This window comes from Anabrus simplex, chromosome 1, assembly GCF_040414725.1.
Source record: "Anabrus simplex isolate iqAnaSimp1 chromosome 1, ASM4041472v1, whole genome shotgun sequence".
Lineage (NCBI taxonomy): Eukaryota > Metazoa > Arthropoda > Insecta > Orthoptera > Tettigoniidae > Anabrus > Anabrus simplex.
The window spans coordinates 784,682,308-784,703,693 of NC_090265.1; the positions used below are offsets into that span (position 1 = coordinate 784,682,308).

At 39.9% G+C, this 21,386-nt stretch overlaps 1 protein-coding gene across 2 annotated transcripts in view; it reads left to right on the forward strand.

Annotated features, from left to right (window-relative positions):
* Window positions 1–725: 725 nt before the first annotated feature.
* Window positions 726–21,386, forward strand: part of LOC136857520 (V-type proton ATPase 116 kDa subunit a 1) — a 581,303-nt gene continuing 560,642 nt past the window's right edge. For both annotated transcript variants that reach the window (XM_067136242.2, XM_067136245.2), the window contains exon 1: window positions 726–834. The gene's annotated coding sequence lies outside the window, so the exon portion shown is untranslated. The remainder of the gene's footprint in view (window positions 835–21,386) is intronic.

Genomic DNA, 21,386 nt, shown 5'->3' on the forward strand with positions numbered 1-21,386 from the left:
TGTAAATTACGTGGTTGAGTGTAAGAGGGGGCCACGAGCCCTAACTTCGCCACTCCTAAAATCAAATAAATAAAATAACATTTCACCACTGTTAAGCCCGCCTGATGGACATGATCGTTAAGGCGCTGAAGTCTAAACGGTCTGATATCGAGGTTAGCAGGTTCGAGTCCCGTTGGTTGAAAAAATTTTCACCATCAGAATGTTGGCCGGGAGGGATGGGGAGGTGGTGGTATACAATTTCTAATCACTAGATTGCGTGCCAAAAGCCTGGATTAAATTCCAAACCTCTCTGCAGTGCCCATATGGAGTGAGGACATATGACGCTGTTGATGGTGTTTCGTCCGTCGGATGGAGACGTTAAGCCTTGAGGAGACCCTTTGGTGCTATTCGACAAGAGTAGGCACCGGGTTTCACCCTCTCCCTACTATCATATATCACGTCATTCATTTCATCTCATTAACTCTTCTGATGAGGTCGTCAAGAAGGGCATCCGGTCATAAAAACCCGCCACGACAGATTCATCTCACCTCATACCCGACTCCGTAGGAAACGGGACAAGGGTTGGACAAACAATATTTCACCACTGTTGAGAGGCAACAGCGACGTTCATGAGAAGGGCACGACCATGTTTTCCTTGCTGAAATATTGCGACGGTGTTGTGTGATGGTGCACGTTGGAGGTCAGGACTCTGCACTGTTGAGGTTCGCGCGGGAGTGGGGAGCTCAGCTGAGTGAACGCGATGGCGCTACTTTCAGTCTGCTCGTGAGCTGCGTCGCGACTGTGTCCAAGTGTATAGTGTGGTGTACCGACAAGCCGCCAGGGAGCAGTAACGAGGTAAGGCCTCACCACTTTTGTTTACAATTGTCCGCCGGTACAGTGCCCATCTCTCCCTATGGGCTTGGTACTTTCACTTCCAATTATTGTCCGCCGATATGTAACGTATTTGATACAAGCACATTTCCATCTTCCACTGATGTATTTATACTACAGTTTTCATTGTCCTAATAGTCAAAGGAAAATAGCATTTAGCAATTCATTTTACAAGTTCCAGTTGTGCATTGTTGTTGTTGTTGTTGTTGTTGTTGTTATTGTGAATTGAGCAAGTGTATCCAGTAAGGCGCAAGGGGGGGGGGGGGGGCAGAGACTTTAAACCTAGCAAGTCCATATTTTGTATAGACATGCCATATTTTGACTTATGTGTCTGGGTCCATACCGTATTTTACTTGAAAAATTACCGTTTTGAATGGTCCATTTAATTTCCCTTATGCAGTGTAACAAGATTTAACTAAGAAAATGTAATTGCCTTTCTCTCAAGGCATTTAACTGCCGATTCTGACCTTTTCAAATTAAATAGTCAGCCGCGGTTTCGTGTATTTCAGCTCTTACTGGAATTGGTCGTATCTCATCGGTAAGATTAAATATGTGCTCCAAATTAAGGGAAACCAGTGGCGTAACACTGCATGGGAAAGGATATCGTGATATGTTTGTAGAATGGGCTGAAAAAGTTTGTTCTTACAGTGAGTACGTAGAGTAATTGTCGAATGGTTATTATTATGTCAGCTGTCTTTCGTATTACGAGCGGCACGCTCTCCCACAAATACCTGCACCAAGTTATTATTAAAGAAACGGTGAAAATTGGTACCAAAATATCAATAGATCTAATTATTTTTGTTGCTCTTTCTTCGACAAAACGATAATTTTCGAAACTGAAACTTATAAAGAAATGTTACGACCGAAGACAGACTCTGTGAACTGAGTCTCCTTAGCACTGAATATGATGTTCTTTATTCTAGTTATCTTGATGATGTTCATCGATATAATTGAAATCGCCAATGCCTATGCAGCACATAAAGTTCGCTCCATGTTTCAGTTTCTTTGGAAAATAATGTGAGTATAATAAAGTTTTAAAACTGCAAAGACAAAAGATAGAAACACATACCGGTATTTATTCACGATGTAGCTTACATGTATTTCAATCCCTACAAAATATTTAACTTCCAAAAGAAAATAATAAATTAATTCAGTTTGTATTCTTATTATAAGTCATTTGCATATATTAAATAGATATAGATTGCATGGAAGTATCTGCTGTAATTAAATTTGTGTGTTGTTGATAGATTTTGTTTCCTTCAAGGGGGCTGTAGTTACGCCTCGGAGGGAATCTCTACTGACACGCAGCGAATTATTTGATTCAATCAAGCCGATTACCTAGATGTTTAGCTCGTTAATACAACACTTATAATCATTATGTTCGATTCATTCAAAGAAAAATTTTATTTTGAATAATTATTTATTCTGCTTTCCCCGGAATTGAAGATTTAAAATATTTCTTAGTATCATTGTTTTCGGATTAATATATGTTATGTATCTATATATATATAAAATAAGAGTTTTATCTGTACATTGTTCTGAATTTTAAAAGGATGGTATTTCTGTATCAGTCGTGTTCACAGTAACATGGAAATGCACTATTTAATTTTCCGTAATTTCTGTCTGTCTGTCTGTCTGTCTGTCTGTCTGTCTGTATGTATGTATGTATGTATGTACACGTACCACGAGAAAACGGCTGAAGAGAGTTTAATGAAAATCGGTAGGCAAAGTCGGGGAATAAGTCGCTAGGCCATAAATAATTGTATTCACGCTGAGTGAAATGGTAGTTTAGGGAAAGGCCTAAAATTTAATTCTCTAATATTTGTTATTAGTGGTCGTATCTTAATGAAGATCGGGAGGTAAAGTCAGGGAAGGTAGCTACAATCTAGGCTATAAGTAACTGTATTCACGCTGAGAAAAATGGTAGTTTAGGGGAAGGCAAAAAATTGAATTCCCAAGTATTTATGTTATTAGTGGTCGTATCGATAAATATTACATAACTAAAGTCTTCTGATGTTAAATCTGTGATTATTTATGTCTTATACATTGTTAGCATACCGGCTATGATTCATGAATTAGGATTTTTTTTTTTTTTTTTTTTTTTTTTTACTAAGTCCATATCAGCGCCGAGTCACGAGAAAATGGGTAAGCAGAATTTAATGCACCAAGCTGGATAGCTGCAGTCGCTGAAGTGCGGCCAGAATGCAGTATTCGGGAGATAGTGGGTTTGAACCCCACCGTCGGCAGCCTTGAAGATGGTTTTCCGTGGTTTCCCATTTTCACACCAGGCAAATGCCGGGGCTGTACGTTAATTATGGCCACGGCCGCTTCCTTCCCATTCCTAGTCATTTCCTGTCCCATCGTCGCCATAAGACCTATCTGTGTCGGTGCGACGTAAAGCTACTTGCAAAAAAAATACGGCTGTCTGCGGCCTGGTCATTCCAGCTCTGGAACTTTGGACCGTTAGATCGGCACCGTAGTAGTGTTTGTTAAAAGTGAGAAAATGTGTGTTTTCATTTGATCGAATATTTTATATGATAGCATTGCTTTTAATTGCTACATTCCTACTGACGTTTTTGTAATGGCCTATGTTGATTTCAGATAGGAAAACCATAGAGTCAGTCTTCCTGAGAATTCCGTATCGAAGCACGGGTACATCAGCTAGTATCTTCTAAATTTATAATATATATATAATACGATTTTTGTCTTACGTTCCTCAGAATTTAAAAAGAATGGTTCGTGTCCGCAGTAATAAGTAAATGCATTTTTTTTATTTTCCGTCATCTCTGTTTGTTGGTCTGTATGTAAGTACGGGCATCAAGAGAAAATGGCTGATGAGAATTTAATGAAAATTGGCATGCAAAGTCGGTGAGTGAAGCACTACAATATAGGCTATAAATACATGCTGAGTGAAATAGTAGTTTAGGGGAAGCCCTAACATTCAATTCTCATATATCTACATCATTTCCGATCATTTATGTCGTATACATTTTTACCGTACCGTCTAAGATAAGAGAAATATTCATAAATTTCGATTTTTGTTGCTAAGTGCATATCAACCCCGAACCACGAGAAAATGGGTGAACAGATTGTAATGAAAATCGGTACATAAAGTCTGTGAATAAAGTATTACAGTCTAGGTTAGAAATAAATTTTATTCACGTTGGATGAAGTGGCAGTGTAGGGGAAGGCGCCTAAAATACCTATGTTATAGGTCCTATCGAAAAGTATTACATAACTAAAGTTATAGAGAATATGAGTTCCAATCATTTATGTCTTATACAGTTTTACCTTACTGACTACGATAATATAATTCAGGAATTTAGACTTTTGTTGCTTAGTCCGTATCAACGCCGAGTGTTGCTAACATGGAAATTTGTTTAATCATCTTAACTGGCGATGGTTTTTGTCATGATTATCTTAAGGTGTAAATCGCGTGACTATCGGTCCGTATCGACGAGGAAAGTCGTGAAGATGATTATAAAAAATCAGAAAAGGCTAAGGAACGATCGCTTGAAGAATAAGACAAAAGGGAGTCATGATAGAAGGAAGGACTGCCTTTACATTTGATGTCCTAATATCACAGAGTTGGAATAAAACTGAATGCGAACGCCTGCAATATCGAAAGCTCACAAAGCCGATCAAAAGTTAACATTACATTGTCCATTGTGATGTGATTTTTCTCTTTAGCTGCCACTCATCTCCGATAAATGGGATTACTGCTGCGTCCGCCGTATAACAGCATGCCTGAATATTGGCGCAAAGTAGCAGGGGAGTTAGATAACTTAACATATGCTATATGATTGTCCCGTCAACTACAGATACTACTACTAGGGATGGGAACGATATATCGCTTGTTATGAAATACCAATATTTTCGTTCGATTTATCGATATATTGATACCGAAAATTTGATTCAGTTTATCGCAGAATATATCGGTTTTTCCATAAATGTACAGCTTTTCTTTGAATAATAATAATAATAATAATAATAATAATAATAATAATAATAATAATAATAATAATAATAATAATAATAATAATAATAATAATAAACCGAGATGACACAATAGGAAGCGGACCGGCAACACCTGGTCGCAAGAACGTAAAGAAGCCCATTCCGAAAGGATGAAGAAATACTGGACTGATCTAAAGATCTAGAAATAAATGATGCTTAACGTGGTCCATAGTAGATCCTAAAAAACAAAAAACAAAAGAATATTGTACATTCATCAAATGGTTCCAGAATTATTGTTGTGAAACGATTAAACCATAAATATTAATGATATTAATTATATAAATTTATATGACATTACGGTTCTTACAAAAATATTAGTTATATTATTTATAAAAATAATTCATATTATAATACAATAAGTAAATTCTTTTAAAATACAGATAATTAGTCAAGGTGTTAAGGATTTATTATTTATTGGTAATGCCATTCATTTAGTAATTTCGTTAAGAATACTAATGCAGTATTTACTAACTATAAAACGGAATATTACTTCCTGATGCTGGGAGCAAGAATAAAAAATTACCGAAAACATCATGAAAATTATTGTTGAGGATGACCTACCCTCCAGAACTGTGGACAGTTATTGCCTCTCATTATATAGTCCCTTCAAGATATACAACTAAACAGGTAATAGATAAAAATTATGAAGCTTATGTATCCAAGTTTAAGACTAAAGTGGTTCTTTAGATCATGTTGGATTAACAACAGAAATATGGATGGACATTATTTTTGTTACAGCCCATCGGAGGTTGAAAAAACAGCCTTCGTAAATCCTGCCAAGGTAGGACAACTGCCTGGGAGATTTTTGCTATTTGCTTCACGTCGCACCGACACAGATAGGTCTTATGGCGACGATGAGACAGGAAAGGCCTAGGAATGGGAAGGAAGTGGCCGTGGCCTTAATTAAGGTACAGACCCAGCGTTTGCCTGGTGTGAAAATGGAAACTACGGAAAACCATCTTCAGGGCTGCCGAGAGTGGGGTTCGAACCCACTATCTCCCGGATGCGAGCTCACAGCTGGACGCTCCTAACCGCACGGCCAACTCGCCCGGTCCTGGGAGATTTGAACAAGGCTATTTCTTTAGTATTGTATACTATCAGTAAGAGTTTGAATACCTATAAGTAACGGAAGGAAGGAGGAAAGAAAATATGCACGCGGGAAGCGGAGACGAGATACGAATTTATCGTAAAAATGCAGATGGTATAACTCTACGTTAAAGTGTAGCATATTGATCATTTATTTCTTCTCCAGTTATTTGCACATTTCCACTTTTCGTCCAGTGGCTTGAAAAATTTGATCCGATTTATGTTCACCTCGTTCCACTATTCCACTTCACATGCGGGAATGCTTCTAAAGAGGACTTACAGAGGAATATTCCAAAGGCAAGTGAGAAGTGTGCTACAAGAACATCGTAAACCTAATTGGGGTTTCCTTCTCGTTTCCATCATCAGTGATATCTGCTTATCCTCTACAATGTGCGTATAAAATTAGAAGATTCTACTGTTAATACCCCGCGGAATGGAACATCATACAGGGTCTCTCATATAAACTACGACCGTCTAAGCGGCGGTTTTACTCTCCAAAACGTAAGCTGCAGTATTGGAGGTGTGCGCATAGTTCTTGACGTTGCAAGCAGCCTGCACGTGTTCGACCTGGCAAGCATCAGACGCCAGTCTGAATCTCAGCTGTTAACATGGTAAGAGAGTTATCATGGAAACACCGTATTTTCGTGTGTAAAAGTTCTTCTTTCATCTCAATGGTCGCGTGAACAGTCGTAACTCTAGCTATTGGTGTGCAGAAAATCCTAATGGTGTTTATGAAGTCCCTCATTATGATAGGAAGATTGGTGTTTGGTGTGCTGTTAGTGCAAGACGAATAATTGAGCCTAATTTATTTCGAGACGACAGTAAATGTAGAGAGGTACCAAGATGACATTTTGACACCGATCTTCCATCAGTTAATGGAAGAAGAAAAATCGCGTGGGTGGTTTCAACAAGATTCAGCCCCTACGCATACAGCAGAAGATTCCCTTCTTACAAATCTCGGAAGTGTTTGCAGACAGAGTGATCAGTGCTGGTCCATTTCCCTCTTGTTCTCCAGATCTAACAATGTGTGATTTTTCTTGTGAGGTAAACTGAAAGAAAAAGTGCTTGGAATAAATCCTCACACACTGGAGGAACTGAAAGAAAACACTGAGAATGAAATCAGAAACATTACAGTGGCAGAACTCCCTCGCGTCAGCCATAATGTGGTTATCAGATATAATGCCTGATTAACCCAGGAAGGACGACACTTCCAGGATCTTTTATTAGGTAAGATTTCATCTAAGATTGTATACATGCTTAAAGCAGGGTGGTCGCGCGCGACGTAAGCTCGGCTGAGGCAGCTGCCGTAGTGCAGAGCACAAACACCGTGCCTTCGGTCTGGGTTTATATGGGAGACGCTGTAGAAATTAATAATATAAATGGATGATGAAATAAAGATTAAAAGAAACAATTAAATATAAAAATATTATGTTAGATGTTCTCATGCCAGTAAGGGAGTGTCAATGACACTGTCTCCCCCATTTTCTTAAAACAATATTTAATTTTAGCGAATGTACAAGAAACTGTAACTGTATTCCGCAGTCCAGAAGTAAAATCCTTGAACTGGACGGAAAACGATTCGATGGCCTTGGAATAGGAGACTTGGACCCTAACTCTACACCACAGGGCCGGCTTATAATAATAATAATAATAATAATAATAATAATAATAATAATAATAATAATAATAATAATAATAATAATAATAATAATAATAATAATAATAATAATAATAATTAATAATATATTTACGACTATATAAGAAGAGAGACAGAACAGATGCAAACAACTACAGAGGATTCTCACTAGTATCAGTTGCATAAACAATTTCTATCTCAGTGTCTTCTCGATAGAGCACAACAACAATTAGAACCACAAATCGGATAATATCAGGCAGGATTCAAACCAGGCCGATTGTATCCAGAGCAAATCTTGAACCTAAAGCTAATCCTAAGACATCAGAGAATTTGTAGCAAAAATTTAGTCTACATATTTGTTGAATTCAAAAAGGTCTTTGATTCAGTTGATCGCGAATCACTCTTACAAATATTGAAAGAACTGGGTTTCAATATGTAAATACTTGCAATCGTGAAACAGACACTGACAGACACGAAATCCGAGGTTAAATTCGTGGGGGAAAACTCAAATCCCTTTGAAATCAAAACGGCAGTAAGACAAGGAGATGGACTCCGGCCTTTTCTCTTCAAATTGCGTCCTTGAAAAAGTGTTACAAGAATGGCGCAAACAGAACTTAGTCCTCAAAATTCACCAACCAATCACTTTAGGCAGAGGAAAATTAGCGATAGATTGCCTAGCATTTGCAGACGGCCTAGCAATCTTAACTCGAGATATTTCAACAGCTCAAAATCAGAAGCTGCGGAAAAAGTCGGCCTTCACATATCTTTTGAAAAGACAGAATACGTGACCTGCAACAACAACCACCAAAATTCATGGAGACAAAATATGGCAAAATTAAACGCGTATCACAATTTAAGTACCTTGGTTAAACAATTCAGGAAAATAGACACGAAACAAAAGCCACTACATGCCGATGACAAGAAACGTATTTCCAAGCACACAAAACTAAGACATTACAGTACAGTAATTAAACTGCAATGTTTTTATGGATCAGAAAGGCTAATTTTGAACAGGAAAGGAGACATTGAAAATATTGAGATATAGGAACGCAAAATCCTAAGAAAAATTCTAGGCCCAAAACTCGCCGACGGACAATACCGATTCAGAGGCAGACAGGTAATCAAACAATACACAAATATTCACAGTGACATGAGAACACACAAGTTGAGATTCTATGGACATGTTAAAAAATGCCTCCAGTAAAACTTACAAAACAAATACTCGAATTCTACGAAAACAGAAGTAAAGCCAAAACAGACACAATGGAATGGGAAACCACGCAAAACCATCTTCGAACTCAATTAGTATATGGAGCATTAAACGCTTTTCTATTAACATTTAGAATGGACATGGCTGGCAGAGTTTTGTTGAGGCCATTGGCATGTGGTGTGCCCAGTAGGTCACCCATTCGGGTATTGACCACACTCGATGTTGCTTTTGATTGCAACTGGGTACTGCCATAGGCTTAAATGCATTTAATTAAAGTATGGATAATTGTAATTGAGCATCAAGCAACTGATGTTCGAGATGAGTTGGTCTTTTTGCCTTGGTGTAGAGGAAGAAGGGGGTCACTTGGAAGCCGATAGGTTGTATTTGTTTTCATCCAGGGAGTGGAGAGGTGGGGGGGGGGGGGGTCGTTGTGAATGTAAAAATAGTCATTATCTTACTTATTCTATTGTTAGATATGTTGTTTGTTAGGTATGAATTGAAATGGCGTATGGCTTTTAGTGCCGGGATGTGCCCGAGGACTTCGGCTCGCCAGGTGCAGATCTTTTGATTTGACGCCCGTAGACGACCTGTGCGTCGTGATGAGGTTGAAATGATAATGAAGACGACACATTCACCCAGTCCCCGTGCCAGGGGAATTAACCAGTTTTGGTTAAAAATCCCGACCCTGCCGGGAATCGAACCCGGGACCCCTGTGACCAAAGGCCAGCCAGACGTTTGTTAGGTTAGGTTATAGGCTCCGTGCGTTAATGGGAGACATTCACCGCTGCGCTGTGAGTGGCGAACATTTTAAGTTAACGCATTACACCGCGTGTTGCCACGGCCAACTGAATAATTGCAGTGGCATTTCAGTCTCTCTAATGCGTTAACAATCGGCGAAATTATTTCAAACTTGTAGAACGTGGTCATGTGTTAAGACTGAGTGAGTTGGCCGTGCGGTTAGGGTTCACGTAGCTGTTAGCTTGCATTCGGGAAATGGCTTTTTGAATCCCAGCGTCAACAGCCGTGAAGTTTGTTTTCCGTGGTTTCCCACTTTCACGAGTAAAAAGTAATTGAAAGAGGAAACCTAAGGGCTATAATGTTTGCACCATGGGCCTGAATCTGAGTCTGACGTTGATTCCATTTCCCTGTCCCAGGTTCCTCATGTTCATCATTTCTATCCGACCTCCCACAATCAATTCTTATTCTTTCGATCCCCACGGTATTAGAGCGTATTATATTTCCCTTTATGGCTCTTCCCCTCCGTTTTCCGATACCCTCATTCTTCGAAGTGCCGAGCCTTTCCATGCTGTCCTCTAATTAGAGTTAAGAGCGGATGGTTGCCTGGTTATACTTACGTAAATTAGGAAGAGTGTTGGTCCTAGGATGAATCCTTGAGGTACACCACAACAATAACTACTACTACTACTACTACTACTACTACTACTACTACTACTACTACTACTACTACTAACACCACTTCACCAGGTCTGACGGCTCTCGGTCTCCAAGTACGGGAAATTATACAAGAATTTGGAGTACCGTTTAATTCTGCAGAGTTAATACGCCTTAGTCGTTGTTCCTTCTCTGCTGTGAGAGTTATTTTATTTTGTGTGGGTGTAATTGTCAGCACAACCACGTAATATCTCTACGTGCGTAGAGTTGCCGAGCTGCAGTCACTCAAGATTAAAGCCATACCTCCTCGCGCGAATTGTGTGGGTGAGATGGAACGAGTTAATGGTCTCGAGCATTGAACTTTTAGCAGTATGTCTTCAGCTATGAAATAGAAGTGGGAGAATTATCATCTGTATGCGTAAAATTATTAATTTGACTTTATACTTCATTTTCCCCCTTACAATCCCAAAGCTCATCCAATGTATGGACTCCAAACCAGCACCATCACGGTTAAGATCACGCAAAAGTTTCTTGAAGACCACACAGAAACTTGAATGAACACAACAGCACTCAAGACTCACTTTGTGGCGAGCTAGGGTTGAGCATCTTGGACGACGGAAAACACCTTGTGGAGAATTAGCAGCTACATATGGAGTACTGGACGACTTGGATATTTCTAAATAGGTGGTGAGGGAGGTTGTCGGAGATCAGATGTTACTAGATGCAAGACCAATCTGCACAAGTGGGGATATTCTGTGGATTCTCTTTTGTGTGTCTGTAGTGAAGTGTAGACTACAGCCAATCTGCTAGAATGTCATCTCTATCATTCCTCATGTAGTGAGAAAGAGCTGCTTGAAGTGACAAGGAATGCACTCGACGTTGCTAATTTCTCGTACACCACAGTATGAACCTTTGGTGCACAATTTATTTTCTATAGACATTTTTAGTACATCCTTATATGTAACGTTGCTTCTGACACGATATAAATACAAAAAAATCCCTTGAGCTGTACTTTATTTTATCTCGAATTAGGTGTATAAAAGCCAAATTGGATTCAGTTCGATTTTTGTCTGTCTTAATCGGCTTATCAGACTTTCTCGATATTAAGCCGGGTATGCAAGGTGTAACAATAAGATATGACCAAACTTTCAGGGCACATTCCCACACGTAGAAGAAAACAATATGTTATATGGACATGGGTCTGGAACCGCTTAAATTCCATGTTAGAACTCATTTACTACAACTGTACATAGTACATTAATCATGGGAAATTCACAGGGAGAAAACGTACCAGCATTGATACAAGCATCAACCCGCCGTTGCATTGAATCCTCGATGTGCTGATGTATCTCTGGAGTACTGTGTATGCATGCACCATGATCACTGCGCAGCCTCCCGCAGTGCACATGGATTGTTCGGAGCAGAGTCAAGGGCGGGCACATCTCGACAGCATCCTAGATGAGGTCTCCTCATGTCCATGCAGTGTTGATCGAACCAGTCAACCACAGTTCGGGAGCGATTGGATGGTGCATTGTCTTACCATGACGAATGGAGATCTAGTTTGATCACTCTGCTGTCTTAACATTGTCATTGGTGGTCCCGCCGGAGTGTGGCGTTGCATTCGCAACGAACCAGCTGCAAAAACACGTGCGCCGAATTGCCGACGAAGTTAATAGCGTACATGCGTGAAGTCATGGGAACAATCTTAACGCCTGTCGAGGGAATCTGTTTGTTTTGATATTTTCTGAAAGTCTCTATTAATATCTGTGCAGCTGTGAAGTCGCATCCGGGAGATAGTGGGTTCGAACCCCACTGTCGGCAGCCCTGGAGATGGTTTTCCGTGGTTTCCCATTTTCACACCAGGCAAATGCTGGGGCTGTACGTTAATTAAAGACCACGGCCGTTTCCTTCCCATTCCTAGGCGTTTCCTGTCCCATCGTCGCCATAAGACCTAAACTGTGTCGGTGCGACGTAAAGCAACTAGCAAAAAATATATATCTGTGTAGTGCTTTATGTGTGTAATCAACTAGTTTTCGATTATTTCGAGAAAATGACATACTGTTTCGTTCCTGGTTGTAAATCGGGTTACGAAAGGAAGCCTGATGGTAGACGATTTTTTCTACCGCCAAAAGAAAATAATCTCTTGGCGAAATGGATGAGAGTTATTCTGTGGAAAGATGAGCAATCGTCAGCATAAAGCAGAATATGTGGCCTGCATTTTTCGGCAGATTCAATTAGCTTATATATGCGGACTATTTCGTTGTGAACGGTAAACACGTTGAACTTCCTCGCGTGAGGTGGAAATCAAAACCAGGAGCGGTGCCTCATATTTTTCCAGATTTACCGAAATGCCTATCCACTGAGGTAAAATCGCGAAAGGCACCCAGTAGGAAAAGGAATGATGGCGATATCAAGAGGATAAGGAAGACGAATAACGATGTGAGTGAACGGTAAGTTTCAAGGTCAGCCTAGTTGTTGTCAGATTCACGGTCTTTTTCTTTGCTAGTGGCTTTACGTCGCACCGACACAGATAGGTCTTATGGCGATGATGGGATAGGAAAGGGCTAGGAGTTGGAAGGAAGCGGCCGTGGCCTTAATTAAGGTACAGTTCCAACATTTTCCTGGTGTGAAAATGGGAAACACGGAAAACCATCTTCAGGGCTGCCGACAGTTGGATTCGAACCTACTATCTCCCGGATGCAAGCTCACAACAGCGCGCCCCTAACCGCACGGCCAACTCGCCCGGTACACGGCCAGTCTGGTTCTCTTACCGATGCCCAAAAGCCAATAGTGTCTCTCAAAAGGCGACTAAAGATCGCAACTCGTAATTTAATGCGAGCTAAATGTCTCTTTCCCCAGCCAAAACTAGGATTAATTTCCTACAGGAGCAGATTAAGAACACGGAATGCTTATTGTTCTTGTGCTCTGTTTAAAAAGCCATTTTTAAAGTATGTAAAGCACAATATTGCTTTCGCTTTTCGGTAATGTTACATTTTATCTCGTGCGTTCTCTTATTAAAGTCCAAAGATATTTCTTCGTGGGGACTGAGAATATTATTTACAACTCTCTGACAGTATTGTCCATAAGTCTAAACAACAGGCTGTTTTATTTGGTTATTTGCGTATCGGTGTAACCTCCACTAAAACAGCTGACCGTGTAGCGTTGGTGATTGGCTCCACTAGCGCCGCTCTCGGGAGCGCGCTTGAACTCGGCGAGTGACCTCACTAGGTGTTCTATTCGTCACGGTCTAACTGTACTGCATTGTGCTGGAAGTGAACAAATGAGTGGATGTGATCTGCCAGCAGGTTGCTGTATCGTTCGTCGGTGAGGGACGTTGTCCGATGTACCAGGGGTCCCATTTCATTCCACATGAACAGTCCCCATACGATGAAGCCATTTCCGGCCTGGTCAAGACGAATCCATTGCATCCAATGCTTGGAGACGCTTTAGCGTGTACAAACTGCAAATTGGAACCACGACTTATTTGTCCAGGCGATCTTATTTATGTTGTGGGAGTACAACGGGAGCGTTCCTATGCCACTGTTATATTTTGTGCCTTGTGACGTGCGTTGAGCAGTTGTAACCAAGTGGGACGGTGGCTTCTGCACCTCATTGCGAGTTCATGGTCCTGGATGGTATGGCTACTCACATATTGTTGTTATCCAGCATTGAATACCCGAGTTATCTGCTGTACCGCTAGCATCCAAGTCAGTCGACGGTGACCCTGTCAACAACACGTTGTACTACACGGCAGTTCACCCTAGCTATGGTCTGCGTCTCACGAGAAGTCGCGGCGGCTTGTAGGTACGACACGAGTAATAGATACTGCACAATAAGCAGAAACTTTCGTCGTGACAGACAGTGTGAACTCTCTGAAACAGATGCATAACTTGCTCATATACAGGACTTATAGTAGGCTAAACGTGTAACTAAAGTACAATTGCACTGCCACTTTTAGTGGCGTGCGGTGAACATATTCATTACCCCAGCTGCAAATAAGTTCTTTTTAAATATAAACAATCGTAGCCCCACTACACTCCTTAAAGTCAACATTACCATTTTATAAAGCTGCATTTTTCGTGGAAAGGTCTACCCGAGAAAGATCGTTTCAAGAATATTTTCAACCACACGATCGCACATACTTCCACGGCAGTGACTACACCATCATAACTTAATCTATAGCAGATTTTAAACAATGTACTTATAGTATCATCCGGTGACGCTTCGTGATAGTACAGTCATGCTTTTCACAAAAATACACTCGGAATAACTATTTGTTTTTTTACTTAAACTAATCAGCAAAATTTAACTGGTATTTTACCGTCATTGAAGTTTTATAATTTCACTCGCTTACTGAGTGTACGACAAACGAGGGAGAATATTTCTCACGACTTATAACACACGTTATATTCATGAAGAATGCCACAGAACTCGCTAAACCTTCACCTATAATCCAAGAGGAACACTAAAAAAATTTCACTATATACCGCCATCACAGACAACCATTCGCGCTTAACTCTGTGTTCATGCTGGGCAACCTAAATATTTTTCTGTGGCTATCTGAACACACACTCCACACGTGCCATCAATGAATTGCTCGAAAAAACTGTATACATGCCGAAACCCAGGACTAAAATTTAAATTCTATATTACAATTTATTTCATATACTGGCACTATTTTATTAGCAACACGATGTGCAAGTGGCTATACTGCTGTATGTATATTGGGTATTCAGCCCGAAGGCTGGTTTGATCCTCTGCAGCTCCGCCAACAGCTGTCATAAATAGCTTAGGCGTCACTGAAGAGGCATACTAGGGAAATGAGGAGTGAGGTAGTTTCCCGTTGCTTTCCTCACTGAGCCAGCCGTTGCTATTACATATCAGTCTGCCAAGCCCACTGAAATGCATACACCAACCGACCCTATGAGCGATATTTTCACACTATTCATGACAGGGACTGGCTGCATAAGCAATGATATTACTAGCATCGCTCATACCTCGGTCACTTTCATATTGTCAAAGCCAAGGATGAGACTGAGACAGGTCAGTGAAAGTATCAAATTTGATATAGCCCATACCAGAAGACATAGTGCACTGTAAACACTACATCTCGCCAGCAAAGGCATGGCTGTACTGTAAAGATGTTGATATTTTTCTTGCAGTCTCTAGTGTGTGGCGCTGAAGACTTCGATGTCAAGTTTTAAAAACTATCACCCCTTACCTAAGCTAGCTGGCCTGTCGCCGTAAATTGCTGTCGGGGGAGGGGTCACAGTTCCGCCTCGAGGAAGCTTCAAGCAAATGCAGTAGAGACAATACGCGACACTTATGGATTTAGCCTTGTTAAAATGGGAGACAATTCGACGGTGGCGCTCCTAGTGACTTGACATGAAAAAATCGCGCTAAATTCAAATATCAATGGAAATGCATATACGAAAATGGATAAATAAATTACGTCTAGAAAGAAAGTATTATTGAGATATTAACTTCGAAGTTGCTAAAGTAATTCTGGATAAATGATTGTAGAATTATTTAAAAGGTTATTATTTAAAGACTGAAATTAGACATATAAAGAAGATGTGAAATGGACTGCTGTGAAATGGCTTGATCTTTTATTTATGCATAACGTTTTTTGCTTTAGCATTCCTGCCTGAACTTTTACGGTTAGATTTGTATTTTTTCTCATCTAAAAACATTGTATCATCACATTAAGACACTTGTCAATAAAAATATCGGCACATTCCTTACACATATGATGCAATGAATTAACATTTAAAAGCAGGACAATTTTCCTATTAACATGAAGCCTACTAACAGAAAGAAAATATATAAAATCCCGGCTTTAATCTGAGAAGAGGGATAAAAGAAAGAAAAGTATGAAAATGTTGTCGATAGTGATGCTTTAAGGAATATTTACGTACAATTAGAGTAAAAATGTAACATACCCTTGGCTGTATAGTCGAGGATTTTTAAAGTCGCTGGCCTGGAAATGATCTGAACAGATCTTATAATTCATATATAAGCGTAACGTCCCTTCTTTCTTGTACATCTTATCCAAATCAATTCTGTGACATTTCAAAACCCACAGATCACACCTACAACAACACATCGGTATTGAAGGTTAACTGCTGCACTATACAATAAAATATGCGTATTATATTTTAAGCCAGTTAAAATATGGGTCGAGCAGGCCAGAAGATTATGAAGTACTATAAAAATCTCTTTGTCACCGGAAGAATATATATCTGCAAACACAATATTACTTACATTTTCTTGCCACGAGGGAAGCGAAAGAAAGACAGCCAAACACAGCACATACCTTTCCCCTCATGTTGAGAGGAGATATCAAGGAATGACACACGCTACTATTTAATTATGTAAACTCACTGAAAACGCATAAATAACACCAAAAACTTCACACACAAATACATGTGCTCTTATGACAGAATCAGTAGTTCTCAGGTCTACCCGCTAGAGAGAGTTCTAATAGCTGTCCCTCGATATCTCGCTGAGTGTCGCGTATTGTCTCTTCTGTATTTGCTTCAAGTGCATGCGTCACCCAAGCGACCTTAAATTCCGCGCCGGCTAGGAAACCCAGCTCGCTGGAGAAGCTGAACTGCGGTAGTGCGAGCGGATTGTCGAGACAGCTGTAGGCTACTTGGCTTGACTTAGATGTTCGCAATTTTTTAAACATTATAAAAAGCGTTCTAAGGAATAATTAGAAAATGTTAATACAAAGTTCTTTACCCCAGCAGCGCTGGGGTAGATGGGATTCAGTCCACGCCACTGGCCACTTTGAGGCTTCAGAGCAGAACCTCATTTCTCAAGAGTAACCGCGGACGGAACAGATGTTTATTGTCAGACCTTGAGACTTGAGATAGGCGCATGCGTGGCAGACATGTTTACCCCTCGCATCCACGCGACTTCTCATCACACGATCATACTAGACTATGGACACAGTGGCTCATGGCAGGCCCTTTGCCTGTATAACTTTGGAGATGGAATAGTCTACACGTATGACACCGACAATGTGTCCAGGATTGCGCCGAAATCTCGTGTCTTACTCATCCTCTGTTCACCTGTTGCTGGTCTGACGACATCACAGTAAGGGGCACCGAACTCTGGGGGTATTATGTTGCTCCAAGACCCTCAAACTGTTTTTGGGGATGCCCAGCAACCCCCACAGACAGGGAGAAGAAATATTTAAAGAATAATAACAGAAGAAGGGAAAAGGGGGAATGTTCCTTTTTCATTATAGTTCTTAACCCTAGCACTACCAAGATATTTTTGTCCTTACATTACCAACGGTGAGGAGGGGGGGGGGGCACTAAGAAACATTTGATTACCTTATTATCACAAGTGAGTTATTATGGATATGTTAGTTTATTAAATAGATCTGATTCATCCGAAACTTCAGGAAGGGTAATTGGTGAAAATATGAAATGGCGTATGGCTTTTAGTGTCGGGAGTGTCCGAGGACAAGTTCGGCTCGCCAGGTTCAGGTCTCTTGATTTGACGCCCGTACACTGAGGATGAAATGATGATGAAGACAACACATACACCCAAACCCCGTGCCAGCGAAATTAATCAAAGATGGTTAAAATTCCCGACCCTGTCGGGAATCGAACCTCGGACCCCTGTGATCAAAGGCCAGCACGCTAACCACATTTAGCCATTGATCCGGACAGGGTAATTGGCTTCCCATGTAAATCAGAACGTTCTTATTCCACCTTCAGAAGATTTAAAATTAATCAGCGCAGTACCGCGACGCAAGGAATTCAACGAAAATGCAATCATGCATGTCCATAATTAAGAAACAAAGGATGTACTTACAAGTTAATTGCCCTCGAAACGGTGGCGATCGAATGTTCGTAGGAACACTCTTTATGAATGAGAATTAGAAATTCGGCAAAACATTTCAATTTTGAACTAAAGACTTACTAAAGACTTACGCGGGAACCCTGCACGCGGTTTCACCACCTCTGCTGTTATCCGCACGGTCCAGCGCGCACACAACCTCCCATCAAATCATTATTACTCTTCATAAATTCAGTATCACACTGTACGGTTTACAGTGAGTGTAGTTTCTGATAACCACGACTGAGTGCTTCAAAACAAACCCAAGTTCCCTGTTGAACGTTTAACCTAGGCTGAGAAAAAGTTGTTTTAGAAAATTGATAAGAACGTTTTTGGGGTGGTTGAAAAGCATTGTAACAACTGATACATGTGGCTACAACATACAAAAATTTCATTACCAACATACAAGTAGTTTTCCATGTATAAATTGAAGGGCTCGGGGCAAAAGAGTGCCAAGCAACATTTTCTTAACTTTAAGGGAGAGCAGTTAGAAAGTTTGTTCAAATCGTGAAATCGTACCATTCACGGGAATGATGTAATAATAGCTTTGAAAGGTTCAGTAATATTCATTGTATGTGATTTGCAGGCATAATTTCTTTCGAGCTGCTATTTGTAGAGTAAAAGTCAATACATTTAATACCACGTCACAGAATATTGTGGCTTGGCACTTTATTGCCCCAATGGGAGTGACACTTATCTTAGGAATATTATTTTATGATAATGAAACAATGTCTGATATTTCAACTATTTTAATCAGAAATGAAAACTAATACCAATCTTCAATTAAAATAACATTTCCACCAATAATATTTAAATTGGTAGCAGTGGAAAACGGGGTAGAACTGGCAACTGAAAAGAAATTTAAATAAATCAACATAAACCCATCACGGAAAAAGGTCTGTTTGTATCTTTTAACTATGATGTTCTTTTCAAAATATGGAATTTAGGGACTTATAACTGCACATGCGTAACATTAAAACTAAAAGATCAGCTGCTCCTTTCATACACTTCTTCAACTTCATTAGTGTCTTCAGAATCAGGAATCAAGCTGAGATAAAACTGGTGATGGACAGGTGGGACATAGTCCAGGAGTTTCAACATATATTGCAGTTTACTTTTCTTTATTTTTTGCACAGTAGTGTACTTTCGTTTCAAGCCCAACGTTGTGGTGTTGCCTCTTTTTTGCACGCTACAGTCTTAAAAATCCATATTCACTCTTGTTTTTAGTTTGATAAACCATGGATTACTTGCTTCAAATTTGATCAAATTACGTCTGTGAATTTAAATTCCATGCCACTTACACATGTTTTTTACTGGTGTTCAGGAGTCCAACTTTTAATGCTGCCAGGTCATAAAAGTCGTCTTGTTTCATGTCTGTTACACTGAACTTCTTTCACCCACATTCTTGAATGATACATCTCTAGTCGGCAGCGTCGTACACAGGCGGTTGATTTCGTTGGTACTTCTCAGTTTTAACAAAGTCTCTACCTGATGGCAAGAATGTGTGGCCAGATGTTAAAAACCAGTGTTCGATCTCATTAAATCGTTTAGTGTGAATTAAATAAGGCCAGAGTGCCATTATATTCCAGTTTTTATTCTGGCCCCCGCAGTTATCAGAAAAAATCACAAGCTTTTTAGCATCGACGGCGTTTGTTTTCAGATACTTCAAAACTGCACTACCTATTTCGTCACTGCCTCTCCTACAATACTCTTATCCCACAAAAACATGCACACTAAGTCTTTACCACAGTCATGAATGCCTACATTGTATGTCCACAATTTCCGTAGCTTGGCTCTCCTTCAGGTGTCCTGTATCCCCGTTTTACAGGAATGGCTCCAATACATCCAAATAAATAAGCATTTTGCTTATCAAAATCAGCGAGATCCCAAAACCCATTAAATATTGACAATATATGTTGTTCTTCAAGTTCAAAACATCTCAGGGGACAGCGACATAGCTCTCCAACTTTTGCTCCTGGAACAACTTTTCCGGTCTTACGCGCTACATATTCTCTTCCTTCGTTTCGCCTCTTCTTATTCATCTGTATCTTAATACGTCTATTTCTCTTCCTAGAATTCGGGCCTTTCTCAGGCGAATGTTACGGTATCCTTGAATGATCCAGGATATCCTAAACAGTGCAAAACACCAAGTCTTAGTACGAGAAATACCCATGTTGTATCCTCTGTTATGTAACTAATAACGATACTTTAACAAGAGTGCTGCAAAATTATGCACTAGTTTTTCTGTTAACTCGTATAAACCTCTGGTCGCAAGTGGCAATGTAACTTTTCTTGAGAAAACTGATGACTGACAGCAACAGATTTAAAATTGGAGCAATATAGTGCCAAGCCACATAATGCATATTTGCGAATGTTGGTCAACAAAGGCCTTAAACTAACTTGAGTAAACTTTGAACTGAAAAATCCACTTGCTATAGATCCAAGAGTTTGTTATAACGATTCCTAAAGCATAACCTAATGACTTAATAAGTTACATAACCCCAGCAACAATGGCGGAAACTTTAGTTATGGTCAAAATAATGCCAAGCAACACTTACCTCACTTCCACTTTGAGAGGAAATTTCACATGCTATGTGAGGAAGATAGTCAGCGTCTATATCAGGATCACCGAGATATTCTTCAGAATCACTCGAAAACACAAGCTTCCTCCTACAATCCAAGGTAATCTGGGTCTTCTGGTTGCTTGACACTGTTTTGCTCCGAGTGTTTCTAAGAACTGTTGGGGGAAACAAGATGAAAGTCACATGCAGTGCCACTTGAATGTGTTTCTATGCAAGTTTCCAGTGTTTACTGATAGCTTATCATAATTCTCAACAAATGGCACCGACAGCTCAGTTTTGTCAAAAATGTTGCTTGGCACTCTTTTGCCCCGACCCCTTCAATTTTTAAGTGAGTGGCTCATAGAGAAGCCAAAAAGCTCGGACAGTATTTATTACAACCACAAATAAAAATAATTAATGAACTTCAAAAATAATTTATCTTATACGCTGTAATGCAAAATTAAACAAGGGAAATATTGGTATAAGTCATTTTGAAAAAAGACCTATCGATCCATTTGTGATTAATGCCTAAATTCGAATTCCATAATAAAAAATCCGACAGTAAGACTTTCAGTTTCTACACTATTATGTTTTTACCTTAAAACTGCATTTTCACGAGGGTTAAATTTCGATATTTCCGGGCCTCTAGACTCTGAGATTTTACAATTTGCTTTACGTCCCACCGATGCAGATAGGTCTTATGGCGGGGATGAAATAGAAAAGAGCTAGAAGAGAGAAGGACGCGACCGTAGCCTAACTT